General features: G+C 45.8%; 1 protein-coding gene and 1 long non-coding RNA gene across 6 annotated transcripts in view; one reads left to right on the top strand and one right to left on the bottom strand.

The window, feature by feature from the left end:
• The window catches only part of LOC119178150 (uncharacterized), a 29,766-nt gene extending 16,016 nt beyond the window's left edge, over positions 1 to 13,750 (bottom strand). For 2 of the 5 annotated variants that reach the window (XM_037429318.2, XM_075887308.1), the window contains exon 1: positions 13,602 to 13,750. The gene's annotated coding sequence lies outside the window, so the exon portion shown is untranslated. Of the gene's footprint in view, positions 1 to 7,880; positions 8,144 to 10,519; positions 10,609 to 13,601 lie in introns of those variants that run through there. The other 3 variants (XM_037429322.2, XM_037429323.2, XM_037429320.2) reach the window with 3 other exon arrangements.
• Positions 8,274 to 11,928, top strand: LOC142796823 (uncharacterized). The gene is made up of 3 exons (XR_012893896.1): positions 8,274 to 8,471; positions 9,968 to 10,176; positions 11,203 to 11,928. It is a non-coding gene; the product is annotated as an uncharacterized LOC142796823 (long non-coding RNA).
• Positions 13,751 to 17,533: the final 3,783 nt, after the last annotated feature.

Below are 17,533 nucleotides of genomic sequence, written 5' to 3'. Positions count from 1 at the left end.
TTCCCTAAACTACCTTCCTCGTTCTATCAAATGCTTAATAATCCACTGTTTTTGAGCCACTGAAACTATAGTTGCCAAGTGTGGGGAACAACTTCTTAAACTATTATAAACAGACTCTACGGTGTGCAGAAAAGGCTTTTCGAGCCATTTGCAATAAACCACATGATCTTCATCTTTATTTCAGGATCTCAACATACCGAAAGTAACGGCTTTATCGAAATACCGCTGAGCGCTTGCGCATCAAATGAGAGGAAAAAAAATATCACGCACATCACCCGCATGGCTGACTTGACGCCGCATAAAACTGTTGATAACTACCAGATTATTGGCGGGTGCCAAGTTCTTGTATCCACTATGGTTCTCAAATGTTTCGCACAAGACTACCTTGTCTTCTAAACGACCTGATTGTTTGCGGCATTGACCCCTGTTCTCGCACGATTCTGTGCAACGTCCCATCGTTTATGCCATGCTGTCAAGTTTTCCTACGTCGTATAATGTCTGTATGAAAAATTGCTTTACCGTGCTGCTGCTCCTTTTTCTGTATATATATATATATATATATATATATATATATATATATATAGATATATATGTATGTATATATATATATATATATATATATATATATATATACATATATATATATTATAATGGGGTGTTTTAGAGTGGCACTCTTTTATAAAACAGGAGAGTGGTCACGACACATCAAGTGGTGATGACGGAACCAGTTTGAGCACCCAGCCAACCAAACGTCGTCTTCTTCACCGACTGAGTCATACCCCCTGCCTTTCTGAGTAGCACTGATCTTCTTCACTACATTTTCCTCCCCTCAGGAAAAGAGCCATCCTGACGACTCATGGGCAGGAGACAATAGAGGGATCATAATACGGTTTTAGGCGGTCTATGTAGATGGTCTCACGTCCACGGCGTCGTTGATCATGGGGCTTCTCTAGCGGCTCGACGATGTAATTGACTTCTGAAGTTTGCTTAACCACACGGTAAGGGCCGTCATACTTGTACGTCAGTTTCGTTGAGAGGCCAGGACTGGTTGAAGGGATGCGAAGCCAGACAAGGTCATCTGATGCATAAGAAGCCGGAGGCGTCGGGCTATCGCGGTGGTGTTTCTGGCGTTGCTGTTCAGCGCTTGTGAAGGAGCGGGCAAGCTGACGACACTCTTCCGCGCATTTAGCAGCTTGTGACATCGCCGTCGACTCAACAACTTCCGGGTGGTAAGGAAGGATGGTGCCCAGTGTGCAAGAGGGCTCGAGACCATAAAGGAGGAAGCATGGAGAGAAACCAGTGGCTGTCTGGACAGCAGTATTATGTGCGTATGTTACAAAAGGGTGAATACTGTCCCAGTTGGTGTGATCAGTTGCGACGTACATTGACAGCATATCGCCTAATGTACGGTTGAATCGTTCTGTAATGCCATTAGTTTGAGGATGATACGCGGTGGTGGCGCGATGAATGAATTGGCATTCCTTGAGAAGCGATTCAACGGCGTCCGACAAAAGACACGCCCTTGATCACTAAGGAGTTCGCGTGGTGCACCGTGACGTAAAATGATCTGATGCAATATGAAACGACCGATGTCACTGGCTGACGCAGAAGAGAGTGGCAAAGTTTCTGCGTAGCGCGTACGCTAATCGATCGCGACGATTACCCAGCGATTTCCAGCTGGTGTAATCGGAAGAGGTCCACACAGATCAATACCAACACGGTCCAACGGTCGGGCAGGACAAGGTAAGGGTTGTAGTGGAGCTGGAGAACTTGGAGTAGGATTCTTCCGGCGTTGGCAAGCGAGACAGGAACGTGCGTAGCGACGAACAAAGCGATACATTCCACGCCAGTAGTAGTGGTGGGACAGGCGGGTGTAGGTTTTTAACACTCCAGCATGAGCGCATTGTGGGTCGGCGTGAAAGGAGGCGCATATGTCTGAGCAGAGACGACTGGAAATGACTAGGAGCCATTGGCGTCCTTCGGAGAGATAATTCCGTCTGTATAGCAAACCATCTGTGATAACGAAGTGCTGTATTTGACGGCGCATACCTCTAGGGATATTTTGCGAGGGAGCTCGACTCAACAAGTTGATAAGTGAAGCGATCCAAGGATCTTTTCGTTGCTCCTGTAGCATGTCGCTGACACTAAGTGCAGATACGTCGGGGGCTGGCGAAGACGGCGACTTGTCACTACATCGTAGAGGTGATCGGGACAAAGCGTCTGCGTCGGAATGTTTTCGGCCAGATCGGTAAACGACGTGAATGTCGTACTTTTGTAGCCAAAGCGCCCAACGGGCGAGCCGGCTGGTGGGATCTTTTAACGAGGAGAGCCAAGATAATGCGTGATGACCTGTAACCACGCAGAATGGGCGCCCGTAAAGATAGGGTCGAAACTTGCCTATGGCCCATATGGTGGCTAGACACTCTTTTTCGGTGACTGAATAGTTAGCTTCTGCATTTGTGAGTGCACGGCGGGCGTAAGAGATGACGTACTCATCAAATCCAGGTTTACGCTGGGCGAGCACCGCACCGAGGCCGACTCCGCTAGCATCCGTGTGTACTTCCGTCGGGGAGAGAGGATCAAATTGTAGCAGAATAGGAGGTGACGTAAGCAGGTGGAGGAGTGTGGCAAATGCATCATCACAAGCTGACGACCAACTAGAAAGGTCGTCGTTGCCGGCGAGAAGGTCAGTCAAGGGCGATATGATGGAGGCGAAGTTGCGAATAAAACGACGAAATGTTGAACATAAACCGAGGAAGCTGCGAAGTTCTTTTAAGGTCTTCGGGTTAGAAAATTTGGCAACGGCACGTAGTTTCGTCGGATCCGGAAGAATGCCATCTCTAGATACAACATGGCCCAAAATTAGGAGTTTTCGAGCGCCGAAGCAGCCCTTCTTCAAGTTGAGCTGTAGACCGGCGGAGGTGAGGCAAGTAAGCACTGTCTCGAGCCGCTGAAGATGCGTTGAAAATTCGCTTGAATATATCACGACATCGTCTAAATAACACAGACATGTCTGCCATTTCAGGCCACGGGGTATGTTGTCGATCATGCGCTAGGAAGTGGCAGGCGCATTGCAGAGCCCGAATGGCATGACATTAAATTCGTATAAGCCATCAGGGGTAACAAAAGCCGTCTTGGGGCGATCAGCCTCAGCCATGGGAACTTGCCAATAACCTGAACGCAGATCTAGTGACGAGAAGAACTCCGCGCCTTGTAAGCAGTCAAGGGCATCGTCTATGCAAGGTAGCGGGTAAACATCTTTGAGCGTGATCTTATTCAACCGGCAGTAGTCGATGCAAAACCTTATTGAGCCATTCTTTTTCATGACTAGAACAACTGGAGATGCCCACGGGCTGTTTGAGGGCTCAATAACACCTCGCTTCAACATGTCGTCAACTTGTTCCGCGATTATGCGGCGCTCAGATGCCGATACTCGATACGGACGCTGACGTAAAGGAGCGTGAAGGCCAGTGTCGATTTCGTGAGATACTGTGGAAGCACTGCCCAAAGTTAGTTGCTGGTGGTCGAAGCTGGCGCGGAAGCGCTCGAGGAGGGTGATGATGTCGGTGCGCTGCTGGGCCGTAAGGTTGGTGTCGATGCAGCGCGAAATTGCATCGGTGAATGATGAGGAAGAGGATGACGCGCAGCAATCAACAGCGTCAAAAGGTAGCGTAGTCGAATGGTCAGGAACTACACGTGCACTCGAGGGATCAATGTCAACGGCCAAGCCCAAGCACTCTCCGCACAGTAACTTGGAAGGCGAGGGAAACGGATTTGAAACATAAATTGCACTTGATGCATCGTGAACATTCAGAACGGCGAAAGGAATCAGGAAGCACTTGCGGCGAACAGCGCTTTCAGAAGGCGTAAAAAGAGCAGTTGAGCCACTAGAGACGTCACAGGAAAGCGGACCTAGGGCGGATGAGAACGGGGGTAACAAAGTGTCGGCGGCAACAAAAACTTTTGCAGGTGAAAGGGACTAGTCGAGTGAAGCAGTGTCGCATAACGGCGCGAACTCCACTTCGGCGCGAGCACAGTCGATGATGGCATGATGAGTGCAGAGAAAGTCCCAGCCTAATATAATGTCTTGGGAACACTGCGGGAGCACTACAAACTCGACGACATAAATATCGTCAGCAATAGCGACACGTGCTGTGCATGCAGCAAAAGGGCTAATTTGTTGCTCACTCGCAGTGCTCAAAACAAAGTCGTGAAGAGGCATTGTGACTTTTTTAGTCGACGTTAAAGTTTTTCAGTCATTACAGACACTGCTGCGCCAGTATCGACCAATGCAAAAACAGGTACACCTTCAACGGAGGCAGCAACAATGTTGGACGGCGAAAAACAAGGTCTTGTGGAGTTCGAAAGATCCGCAGTTCTTGCCCCCGGAACTGCGGCTTTTAGTTTTACTCAGGCACCGGGCGAGGTCGACGTAGCATAGGGGAAAGGGAACGGCCGTGAGGTGAAGGCGACCGGTGTCTGTTGAGTTCCGGCGAGGTGAAAATGTGTTCATGGTTGCAGCCTCGCCAGATACAGCAGGCTCTGGTCATTGTGGGAAATCATAATTGTTGGGCCTGACGTCGTCACGCAGGACAAACTCACGCCGTCGACAAAATCGTGCCACGTGACCCGCAATCGCACAGGCGAAGCATATGGGGTGGTTGTCTTCAGTGCGCCAAGGGTTCTGAAAGCGCGGAGGTGGTGGTCGGGAGAAAGAACGGGCAGCCTTGTACATAGGCTCAGTCGGTACGACAAAGGAGCGCGTGGACGTAGGCGTTCTCGACAAAGAAACATGGCCGTTCGCGACAGGCGGACGTCGGGTTCCGTTCAGTGCTTCGGCATATGTCAATGGAGCAGCCACAGCTGGTGCGTGAGCTGTTGGTAGCGCCTCGGACACTTGCTCCTGGACTAATCGCTGTATTGATGGCGCTAAAGTAGATGGGGCACCTTCGGAGGTATAAGGCACAAGGGACAACTGGCGTGCGACACCCTCTCGTACAAATTGCTTGATCTCGAGAAGCAAAGTAGTGTGGTCTATAGCAGTGCCAGCCGACGTTAAAGCGGAGATTGTTGCACATGGCGCGCTGGCACGACGAGTGGTGTCACGCTGTTTCCAGAGCTCATCATAGCTCTGAAAAATTTGGATCGCTTCGGCTACCGTTTGCGGGCTTTTGGCGACAAGCATCTGAAATGCGTCGTCAGTCACGCCTTTCAAGATGTGCTTGATCTTCTCGGCTTCTGTCATGGCCGAGTTGACATGCCGACAAAGGTCGACCACATCTTCGATATAACTGGTGTAATTCTCACCATTCTGCTGAGCCCTAGTACGCAAGCATTGTTCGACCCGTAGTTTGCGAAGCGCTGGACGGCCAAACAAGTCCGCGAACGCCGTTCGGAAGGCCGACCAGATGGGGAGGTCTCTCTCGTGATTACGGTACCACAAACTGGCGACATCGGTCAAATAAAATGTGACGATAGTAAGCTTGTGTGCATCGTCCAACTTGTTGTGCTTGCTCACCCGGTCGTATTCGTCGAGCCAGTCTTCCACGTCTTTGTCATCGGTTCCACTGAAGGTAGGCGGATCGCGTTGCTTAAAGGAGCCGAGACAGACAGGAGGTGCAGTAGTTGGAGCCGAGGCGGCCGCCTGCTGATCGTCGTCCGTGGAAATTGTAGCAACTGGAAGCAACGTACGGTTTCGCAATTCCAGGATTAGGCATTACCCAGCACTCTCCACCAATTATAATGGGGCATTTTAGAGTGGCACTCTTTTATAAAACAGGAGAGCGGTCACGACACGTCAAGTGGTAATGGCACAACCAGTCTGAGCACCCAGCCAACCAAACGTCGTCTTCTTCACCGACTTAGTCATACCCCCTGCCTTTCTGAGTAGCACTCATCATCTTCTTCACTACAATATATATATATATGAAATCTAACAGACAGTAATGCCAAGGAATGTACAAGAGAAGTTATTAGAACCAATTGAATGTAAATAAGAAGAAAGAAATGTGGATGAAAAAATATTTTTCATCCACTTTTCTTTCTTCTTATTTACACTCAATTTGTTCTAATAACTTCCCCTGTACATTCCTTTGCATTACTGTCTGTTAAATCTCATTAATATTGTGTTAAAACACTGAAAAACGAGCCCTTAGGTATACACTTCTTTCCCTTATATATATATATATATATATATATATATATATATATATATATATATATATATATATATATATATATATATATATATATATATATATATATATATATATATATATATATATATATATATTACGTTGGTTCTGGGGCTGGTCAAGCATTATTCGCACTCTACAAATCTTTTCTTATGTCGAAACTAAATTAGAGTACCAGTGAATGCATTCACCACGCACCTTACTGTGAAAGATAGGAATGATGCCCTTGACTGGCTTTACCTTTTAGTGTCCGCACGCAGACCTCTGATAATGTGGGGCTGTTTCCCATAGGTCGCTATTATATATCTACTCACGGTGTGCGCCTCTCGTTCCTATGCCCCCACCATTGTTGAAAGTTTTCCACAACTCGAGCTGGCTCTTTCAACCTGCTATGTGCCAGTCGTTCGCTCAGTGACGCTTACGAGGATAAACAAAGAAACGGGCGCTAACGAGCTACCTTCCAAAGTTATTACAACTGCAGCGAAGGCGTTCTACTTTTTAACTTCACTCACTATTAACAAACGCAGCGCTTGCAGGTTGTCCACAGTGGTTGAACGATCTCAGAGCTGATTGCGGGACCAGTCAAACAAAAAAAGTATGACTACCTCTATATGAGTAACAAACATTACGTACGTTGGTACGGACGTTTTTGTTACACCATATATGTTCCGCAAAAGTACAAAGAAATGCCACATAGCGCGAAATTTATTCCGTGTGGCAATCAGTTATAATGTAAATGAATGCAACTACATGTCAAGAAAAGTTATTTAAGCTAGGTAGAAATGTAGAACCCTAGTGCAAGCACATGAAAACAATGAATCGCTCGTGAACTACGTCTCTATACATGAAACCGAGTTTAAAAATTCATTCTGACAGAAAACCAAGCACGCACGGAACTACATTTTGCAGGTTTGTCTTTTACGCACACATAGGAGGATTACATTATTATTAAGCATTTATACACGAAAAAAAATTCGACAGCCCCACTTCTGTAACCTATTTTATGTCTTTCTTCATGGTTGATAGCCAAGTTCATACCCAGGAACATTTTGCAGCGGGTGTTTACTTGAAGAAAAGCTGTCTTTGACAACTGGTGGCTTATGTGAAGGTACTTAAATACTTTAGTGTCACCAGAAAAGCTGAAACATGAAAAAAGTTTCCGTGGGTATCATAACCTCCTCGGCTATAGTTATGACTCTGGGCATTGCTAGACGTGACAATAAAATTCTGCCTCGCGCATGAAATGCGTACATAAAAGACAGGATTTGCAGACCGCCTGTACAGTCTAGGAAGTGGCACATTGCAGATAGCGTGAGATGTCACAATACACAGTGCCCCTCAAAACGAGAAACTAGCACGGTCTGTACGCACTTCACGACAGTGGTCAATTTAGAAGTAGTTGGAAAAAAGTTTTCGTTAGTATATGCCAACAGGTTGCCTTAGGCATATGCGCGTTGACATAATACCAGACATAAACATCAAGTGTGTGGCGCGGGCTTGCTGTTTATGTCTGATATCAACTCACGCGACAACAACAACTTATCTTTCCCATGTTCCATCGTCAGCAAAGACAACAGATGAAGCTTTGTATGGGTCATACGAACTATCTGGGCATCTCTCAGTAAATCGTAACCGTCATTGTTACTGAACACCGAAGCACAACAATTCCTAAAAAATGATACGCACGTGCATGAGTTTTCTTACTGATGTGGTGAAATATGTGCAAAGTTCTTACATGTTGTTCCAAATGTTTCTTGGCGCCTTGTTGAGAAGCAAAATGTCAGATATTTGATATCGCTATGAAGTTTTGTGGAAAGGAGCTGTAGTAAGCTCTACTTCCTTTACGGTTGGTACGTTGAATGACTCACTCAGTACAAGGAGAAGAAAATGAATTCTCCGAGCACTACACTCGGTGTCTCAGAACACATTAAAAAGACAAAAGAACGGCTGCGTCTAGTATCTTGACTTTATGTGCGCGATTTACCATGGACGGCCTCAGTACAGACATGCTAACGTCAGTGGTTAAACAAAGCGACGTCAATGGAAATAGCGCCGAACGAGCTGCACCGGTGCACTTGTGTTCTGCGTGAGCAAAAGGTATTTGTGAAAGCCGTACGTGAAGTGCGAATGTTCGCTACTGCCCGCGATACATTTGCTACTGTTTTAAGCGGACGTCAGTGCGAAAGGAAAGAAAAATATCAGTAGAAGATGTCGCTACGCAAATATCCTGTTCGCTCAGCAGGTTTATGCGTGCTATGTCAAACACCTATGTCAAAGGTCTGTGGCTCTTTTTCATTCCGGACTCTTTGTGAATTGTAAAAGAATGGTAAGCCTCTGGCGCACGAGTTGCTTGCCGTCAATTTTCATGAGGGAATAGTTGTTTAGACGCACTTTGGGAGCCCAGTTACTTATCTTGCTGAGGGAAAATACGCCAGGGGGCTGACTATCCAGTGTTTCTATTCGCATAAACGTTTTCAGTAGTTGGCTTATCTGGTATATATATTTACAACATCTAGTTGCAAGGAGTGGCTCTTACCAATACTCGTGGCGTAAAAAAGCTTTTTTTTGAAGCGGACGTGGTTCCAGTTACCTTGAAGTAAAAAAAAAAAAAATCATTGCGCACCCGGAATGTCAATGATGATAAGTGGGTGAAGCATTGAGATCGTTCGGCGTTACTGTAAATTACTCGTGCAACTGACCACTCAAGCATGTAATTGAGTGCCCAGTGATGTACACTTATCCAAAACGCTTACAGGTCAAACAGGTGTGTTGTGTTAATTTGTAAACTTCGTTTTGTCTTCCTTATTACAACTTTGTGCTATCGAATCTAGCCTGAAAGTGGCAATGACAATGTATGGGCACGTTCCTTTGGTGGTCGCTGGTTGTTTCTACTGATACGAAAAGCGTCGTAGAGTACTTTTGGGCGTTATATACTTCACAAGCCAGTCATTGTGCGGGATGATCATTGTTCTCATTTTCGTCGCTATCAAGGTCATCGTTATCGTTGTGGGCTATTGTGGGTACCTTGAGCGGGCTTTGTCGCGATGCGAGAAATAGAATGTGTGGTCTGGAACGAGCGTGTTCCTTATTGTCATCATGCTTCGCTACAGCGAGTGCCACCACCAACAACAGACAAGCTTCGACCTTAAGGGGCTTTGCCCCTAAAGCACGTTATCTAAATAATGGACTACAACACCCCCTCCCTATCTTTCAACCGTTTCAACAATAACCACGGAACGTATAATTTTCATGAATATTCATTCTCTAACTTTGTTTATACGAGGCAGAACGCTTGGCAAGAGAATCGTTGTTTTCATCTACTGAAATGTTGAGCTTCGGTTATGTGAGCAAAAAATAACGCGAACACTGAACATCCTGAAGGTCGCGATGCTTCGTACAGAAACAGGTGGGGCTAGTTGGTTCAGATTCATTTGAAAGCCTTCTTACTGCGCTAGTAAACACGGAGAAAAAACGAGAAGGTATAACGCACTCAGACAAACATCTGAACGCTTATAGGTAGGAGAACCATTTAAAGGCTAATCTTGCAACAACGAAAGGATTGCTTGCGAGTCTGCATGTGTCCAGTTTTTACTTGTATTTTGTCGGTGTTTAGTTGTGCAGCAATAAGACTTGAGAAAGAATAACTGAGGTAAAATGTCCGATTTGCTAATATAATGCTGAATGCAAAAGTGTGAAACCTTGAAATTGTTATTTCATATGTGGGTTCAACTTCTCTAAACCACCATATAATTATTAGAGACGCCGTATTGCAGGGCTTCAGGAATTCAGACCACCTGGGGTTCTTTGACGTGCGGCCAAATCTGAGCAACCGGACCTACAGCATTTTCATCACCATCAAAATGCTGCCGCCGCAGCCGGGATTCAATCATGGGATATGCGGGTCAGCATTCGAGTACATTAGCTACTAGACCACCGTGGCGGGGCGCCTTCAAATCTGTATCAGAACGAAGCTTACCCAAAGGTGCTTTTTGCGATTCTTCTTCTCATTATTTTCTGCATGCCCTGTTTTAGTTCCCTACGGCATGTATGGAAGTCTCCACTAACATTGCTGGCTATTTCTGAGGTTAACTGTTGCCTTGTTCAGTTTTATTGGACCGGTGGTGAATGAAGCCACGTCCATTTGCAGATATGTTTCAAGAAGTAGATTACTTCGCGGTATAGATCCACGTTTTAGATATGAAACATGAGTGGCTTTGTAAATTTTGCCGGGGATTCTGATAGTGCTGCTGAGGGTTTAGTAGTACCGACAAACCTTCACCTCGTACTATGCAGAATGTCAACTGGTGGCAAGTGATAGGGCTTACCCAATACTTGTGACGTGTACACGTTTGTATGACAGACCGTAACCACGTCATGACCCGCTGACAAGCCCAGGCCCTGATGCGCTACGGCCCTGAGAAATAGTGATGTATGGGAAAAGACCAGTGTGAGTGAATGTCGAAGATTGACATGCTGAATACGACGAAGTCAAGCAGATGCGAACCACAAACGGCATTACTCACAGTACCTGCTCAGATTGCTATTGAAACGCCCCAACGGAAGGGCCAATATTAACAGGCAATATACTTACATTAGGAAAATAATATGAGAATGTAAAACGTTTCATCTTGCGTATGAGAAGCAATAAAAAATTAACAGAGGTGTGCGACTTTTCAAAATTTTGAATATTTTTTGTATTCGACTAAGACCGGAATATTACTACTGACTATTCAGGCTTTTTGACGACAAAACAGTGAGTGTCTCAACAACAGCTGCTCCTACGTATTTATTTTTTATGCTTCACCGCATCACATAGTTATACTGAGGCCAAGAAGCCTTTCGTGTTCTCCTACGGTTGTGAATGTACTGACTAAAGAAAACGCTCGTTCTTAATTGAAGAGAATAGATATGGCAAATGTTGGTGCCTAATTTATGCTGTTTTAAGCTTTATTTTGCGCATGAAGTACGGAAATTTAAGCACCGATGACCTTTGCATCAAACATTTCAGATGTTCCTCTACACAAAAGTCAACGAGAAAGATTTGGAACTTTGGAATCGCTGAGGCCACACCCTTTATCACATCATCTCGGCTTCCACAAAATTTGAAGAGGAGGAAAAGCTTGGAAAATAGCATCTTCTCTTTGCACCTCTAAAGTGTGGTAGAAACACTTCGGTTGCACCAATTCATGTATGTACTATCGGCAGTAATATGAGCCTCAACACACGAGTGCGTGACGAATAGCCTCGAACCCTGATTAATATGTGGGGTTTAACGTCCCAAACCCACCATATGATTATGAGAGACGCCGTAGTGGAGGGCTCCGGAAATATTGACCACCTGGGGTTCTTTAACGTGGACCCAAATCTGAGCACGCGGGCCTACAACAATTCCGCCTCCATTGGAAATGCAGCCGCTGCAGCCGGGATACGAAGCCAGCCTCGAACCCTACATTTGCTGATTCGCAGCGGCCGCTCTAAGAATCTAAGTGGAAAGGGTGGCGCACTTCCCCTTGCTGTTGACCCTCTCGCTTCGGTATTTGTGCTGCAAAATGCAGCCTCTAGTATGTCTGTGGCTGCTAGCAGCGAAATGACCTCACATCAACGCGCACAGCCACAACCAATCAGGCTGTGTGGCTACAAACATATCGGCTGTGACGTAGCCTGCCGTCAGGGGCTCCGGAACTGGGGTGGGGGAAAGAGAGTGCCCCCTCCGCTGACAGCTGCTACACACACACACACATATAAATATATATATATATATATATATATATATATATATATATATATATATATATATATATATCCTGATGAAGGCCAGACTATAGGCCGAAACGTCGAAATAGACCACGTTGTTACCGCTCACGGAGGATCTACTGGACTATATATATATATATATATATATATATATATATATATATATATATATATACATTCATGTTCATTCATGCGCTTCTTTCACTGTTTGTTTTAGTGCATTTTCTTTTAGTGGCACGCGATTAGCTGCCCTTTCACAGCAACAATCACGCGGGAGTGGGAAAAGTCACTGGAAGAGTCCCTCTTCTCCCCCCACTGTTTCGGCAGCGCCATTCTCGCGTCGCGTTATTTCGGTTTTGAGGCCATTTGCCACGCGTTCACGTGTTCGAGCTCATATAGCTCACGATAGTACATAAATATAAAGTTCGCACTTTCGTTGTCACCTTCTTCATAGACAACTATAAAACACCGCATCGCCAGCATTCATTATCTAGGCAAAGAAAACACTTTCACGTTAGAACCTCTAAAAAGTATGTTCACGAACCGTCTAAATATTCTCCTTTTCTAAAGATTTAAAATTTCAGTTTCTAAAGATTTTACAAAAATAATACAGAAACATTGAAGAAATATATTTTGATTCTCTTCGCGCCCAGAATTTTGCTATTTGCACAGCTCTAGAAATTACGCTTTATGGCAATAACAACCAGAATCCAAGTGGCCGAACGTGCCCAGCAAAATAGGCGCGTCATAAGGGTTGAATGGCTAAGACTGTGAGTGCAACAGTCAACATCCGCCTTCCGAAGTGTAGCTGCACCTGCGTCTCACTTCGCTAGGATTCTTTCACTGCGGGCCTGTAGTGTTTACACAAATACTCGCCCTCAGTATAAAGTTACGGCACGCTTTTCATGTCGCTATGGGAGTAACCACCTGCTGCATTAGCACTAATCATATTTAATTCAACCATACAACTCAAATAGCACGGCGTATACCGCATTTTATGTTTATGAGGCAAAGCTGCCTGAAGTACGCAGTTACGTAGCGTGATAGCGCAAGTCTCAATTTGAGAGTTTCATACGTTGATTTTTTTCTTCTATCTGCGACACGTTATCTATACAGTAAAGACACCAAAAATGTTCCACTTACAAGTTGTAAACGTCACCTCCCACCTGATGACGGTAAATCGGTAGCACTATCTTCGTGCTAGCTGAACACCACGGGCTAGAGCAAGTGATGTGCGTGATGTGCCAGAAATGTGTCATTCGGTTAATTCGGTGGTAATGAAACAAACATGTTAAAATGTCCGAGGCATGACATAGATTACGTAATGCTGAAGGACTAAGTTATGGGGCGTGTCCATAAATTTTTCTTTTACATCTACCAAACGACGTCTTTTTTGTCGTATGAGAGAAGTTGCCGATGACCTTCTACGTTTTCTACAATGTCTTGCTATGTATGAGGATGTGTATGCATACAGCTCACGCGCACTGAGATGGGAAGTGGTGGAGAAGGTAGCCGTAACTGTCAAGCACACTCTCGTTGCGGAAGTATTCACTATACAGTGCACCTTTAGGAAACACAAATTCACGATAAAATCGCAAAGGATATTAACCAGTCTGCTTGCGTGTGACGTGCACTTGCCCAACCTATGCTTACCTGTATCGGCTTCCAAGAGCTTCGGGTCGTGAACTCGTTGTAGCGATCACCACAGTACTCCGAGTGGATGCTTCTGGCCGTTTGGTTTTACTTTGTGGCGTGGTAATGGAGGCTCCCGCTTTTCGTCACCGTGAGCGTCTTTCAAGATTGTGGTATTTCCGCGGCCGTATCTTATCTGTCACGAGCGCGCGCCTTGCCAAGCAGGTGCATTCGAGATGCTGTTGCGCTGCCATAAAATGCTCCCTCTACACGGTTCTTACGACGTCGCCCTTTCTTGACCTTCCTCCTGTTACGCTATCTCCGTAACTTTTGCAGGCCGTATAAGGGTGACACCGTGTTTTGACGGTGCGCATGCTCTGTAATGCGGATGGTATGTGTGTGCCGTCAAGGGCGCGGTTTCTATCGTGCCAGTGCCTGAAATGGGGGATACTGCTGATGTTGGCACAACGTATGATTACAACATAGAGTAACACAGCCTTGCGTTTTTTTTTTTTGCCGCTGAGAAGTTTTTGCCTTGATTTCCACTTTTACTCATTGACCACGCCCTTGACACTAGCAAGTTAGGTTGACTACCACGCGTTCAAAAATAAAGAACGAACAAATAAAAGACGACGGTGTAATTTCCTGCGCGGCTTCAGTACCTTTCCTACAGGCGATATATCTTGCTCGCCCCTTCTTTCTTAAAGACATCTGTACCATGGCGGCACTAAGCGTTGAGTCTACCAAGGTTTCGAGCTTATCGGTTAAATAAAGAAATGAATGGGCGTACCAATATATGGCACCATGGTTGGTTGAATTCTTCGTCGATTCTATTGTGAAGTTGCAATTCTCACTTCTGAAATAGAAGTGTGGTGAGTTCAGCTTAAAAGAGTCGTCAATAGGTCGCCCCTATATGGACAATGCGAAACTACCAGCAGCCATAAACGGTAACTAGATTACATTTTTGGACACTAGGAAGAGATGACCTGCACGAACGACTGTCGCTGCAAAGCGTCCTATATCAATTGGTATCATGCAGGTATGCGATTTTTAGGCTGACAGCACGTAGTTATGGTGTGTGACTGCCAGTGGTTTCATACCGTAGATTTCGGAGCGACATTTCATGCCCCTTCCTTGAAAAGCGCTCATTACTAAACTTAGCTTGCACACCTTTCAGCACGGCTTTTTTCGACAGGCGTGAAGGGCAAGTTTGCTGCAGTGTTTTCCATGGAGCCTGCACGCAATTTCTAGTTTGCCACTCAGTCTGCAGCCGAAAAACGCGATGCGAAGGTACCCCTTGGCCACAAGCTTTTACCTTTATGGCCAATATTGCTGCTGAAAGTGACAGCGCCCAGATGTTCTAAAAAGGTATTTTCTAATGATGCTCTCCACTCGTTTGTTCAGTTTTGCTTTCGTGCCACTCTCTGAACGATCGAAGAAGGAGTGGCTCTCGACACCACGACGTAGCAGATATAAGCCATGGTACACAAGAGAAATGTGGAGCATAGCCATAAAATGATTGAACGCTTTCACTGGATTGGATAAACTTTTATTTGGTCCTCCAAAACACAGATCACTGCGTTCCAGGGAGCTCCCACGTGGGGACTGAGATGCCGAGCTCCTCAGCCGCCTCGCGGGCTTGGTGGACAGCCCAGAGCTGATCTGCCAAGGACGAAATGCGGATTACCGCCTCTTAACTGGCAAAGGTGATGTTCCATAAATGAGTGAATTTGGTACACTGCCAGAGCATATGTTCTAATGAAGCAATTTTCCCACAATGTGGGTAAAGATTACTTGGGTATAGGTCAGGGTACATGATGTGTCACATTTTCAGTGTAGGGTACATCCATGTTATCAAAAGCCTTAATGTAAGTGCTTGGGGCCGAGTTAGATTTTTGTGAGGTGGAGGGAAAATCCTTCTAGACAGGTAGAAATGTTTAGTAAGCTAGTTACATGTTGTAAGAATTTCCCGGTTATCCCCTTCTTTGGTAGAACGTATCCTCGGAAAGGCGCGGTTGGAGAGGTCTCGCGCCGCCTCGTGTGCTGCTTCATTGAGATTGGGAGGGGAGTTGATTTGTCCAAGGTGAGCTCGGAACCAACTCAGAAGATGATGCGTCATGTTCTAGCATGTAGTATTCTAAGCTTTTGTTTTGACACCGTCCCCTTTGCGAAGGCCCGTAGTGCTGCCATGGAATCACTGTAGACGACTTCAATGTTATCGATCTTCAGTGCTAATGCGATGGTCACGTGTTCCGCAATGATTGGGTCTTCCGTCCTGACCGTCGCTGAGTTGATGACATGGCCAGCCCCATCGACCACCACTGCCACAAAAGCTTTCCCATTGGCGTAGGAAGCCGCATCAACAAATACGACCCCTCGTTCCTCGTTTGAGACTTGACGAAGTATAGTCCTGGCCCTCGCTTCTCTTCTTCCGATGTTGTGTTTTGGATGCATGTTTCGTGTTATAGGAGATAACTTGATATTCTCCCAGATTTTGTCGGAGACATCATTGTAATTGCGTCTAATTGTCATTGGATGTTGGATCAGCTCCTGCAGGATCATTCTCCCTTACCTTGTTGTTGATAACCTTGCAAACTGTGCTCTATTTTGTGCTTCTGCTATTTCTTCGAGCGTGTTGTGAATGCCAAGCTCAAGTAGACGCTCGGTGCTGGTATGTATGGGTAGGCCCAGGACCTTCTTGATACCTTTCCTGAGGAGCACATACAGTGTCTCGGACTCTGCTCTTGACCAGTTGTGCATTGCTGCCTCGTACGTGAAGTGGCTTAGAACAAACGCATGCATCAATCTGATGAGGTTGTCTTCCTTTATCCCATTTCTTTTGTTGGCCGCTCTGTGTATGAAGCACACCGCACTGTCTGTTTTCCAAGTTAACTTGGCTATAGATTTGCTGTCTGCACCGGTAGACTCTATCAGCATGCCCAGGGCTTCGATGGAGTCGACCTTCTGGATGGCATCCCCTTGCTTTGTGCGGGGTGGATGTCTATCTGCTTTAACGACTTCCATCCCTTGGGCTTCGGTCCCCGGCGTGTAGTTCGATACAGTAAAGATTCTGACTTACTCGAGGAGCACTTGAGCCCAGAAGGACGAAGATACTCTTCTACGGTGACAATCGCCTCTTGCAGGGCGCTCTAAATCTGCTGCTCACTTCCACCTGGGCACCAGATGGTAATGTCATCTGCGTAGATGCTGTGCTTCAATCTTTCGATGCTCGATAATTTCTTTGACAGTCCAATCATGGCAATGTTGAACAGCATTGGTGAAATCACTGCCCCTTGCGGTGTGCCCCATGTTTCTAGTTCGATTGCTGCGGTCTCGATATCTGCAATATTCATTACGGCTTTCCGATCTGTAAGAAAGGACCATACGTATTCATAGAAGGGTTTCCCCAGAGCAAGCTCGGAAATTGCTTCGAGTATGAATCAGTGGTAGATGTTGTCAAACGCTTTTTCTAGATCTCGACACAGAATGGCTCTCACGTCTCTGGTTTCGTTGTCGATGACCTGGTGTTTGGTAAGCTTCATTGCGTCTTCGTACTTATGTACGAGCCGCTGCACAACTTGCAGTTCTGTAGAGCGCCCTATATATTTATGCGAAATTCGAGCGATAACATGCTTTTGATTTCATTTGGTGGTGTTTTCGTTAAGGAGATGTTTTAACATATTCCATGTTTGCCATTGCGCATCTGACCATTGACGGAGTTGCAGATTTGTCCAATTGCTGCCTGGATAGTGCGCGACAATGTTCCTCGACTGATCTGTTTACCTCAGCTATCTTCTTCCTCAGTCTCTGGTTCAGGTGCTGACCCTTCCAATGGTTCAGTAGTGCTTGCTTTGCTTCAAGAAGATGAGCGAGCCGGCTATCCATTCTTTCAACCGGAAAATCTGTGGTAATGGTGGAGGAGACAGATTTGATGTCTTCTTTAGTCTGTTCGA

The sequence above is a fragment of the Rhipicephalus microplus genome, chromosome 1 (genome assembly GCF_043290135.1).
Source record: "Rhipicephalus microplus isolate Deutch F79 chromosome 1, USDA_Rmic, whole genome shotgun sequence".
NCBI classification, from domain to species: Eukaryota; Metazoa; Arthropoda; class Arachnida; order Ixodida; family Ixodidae; genus Rhipicephalus; species Rhipicephalus microplus.
Note: the sequence above shows the minus strand (reverse complement) of the source record. Positions and strands in the feature narration are given on the sequence as shown.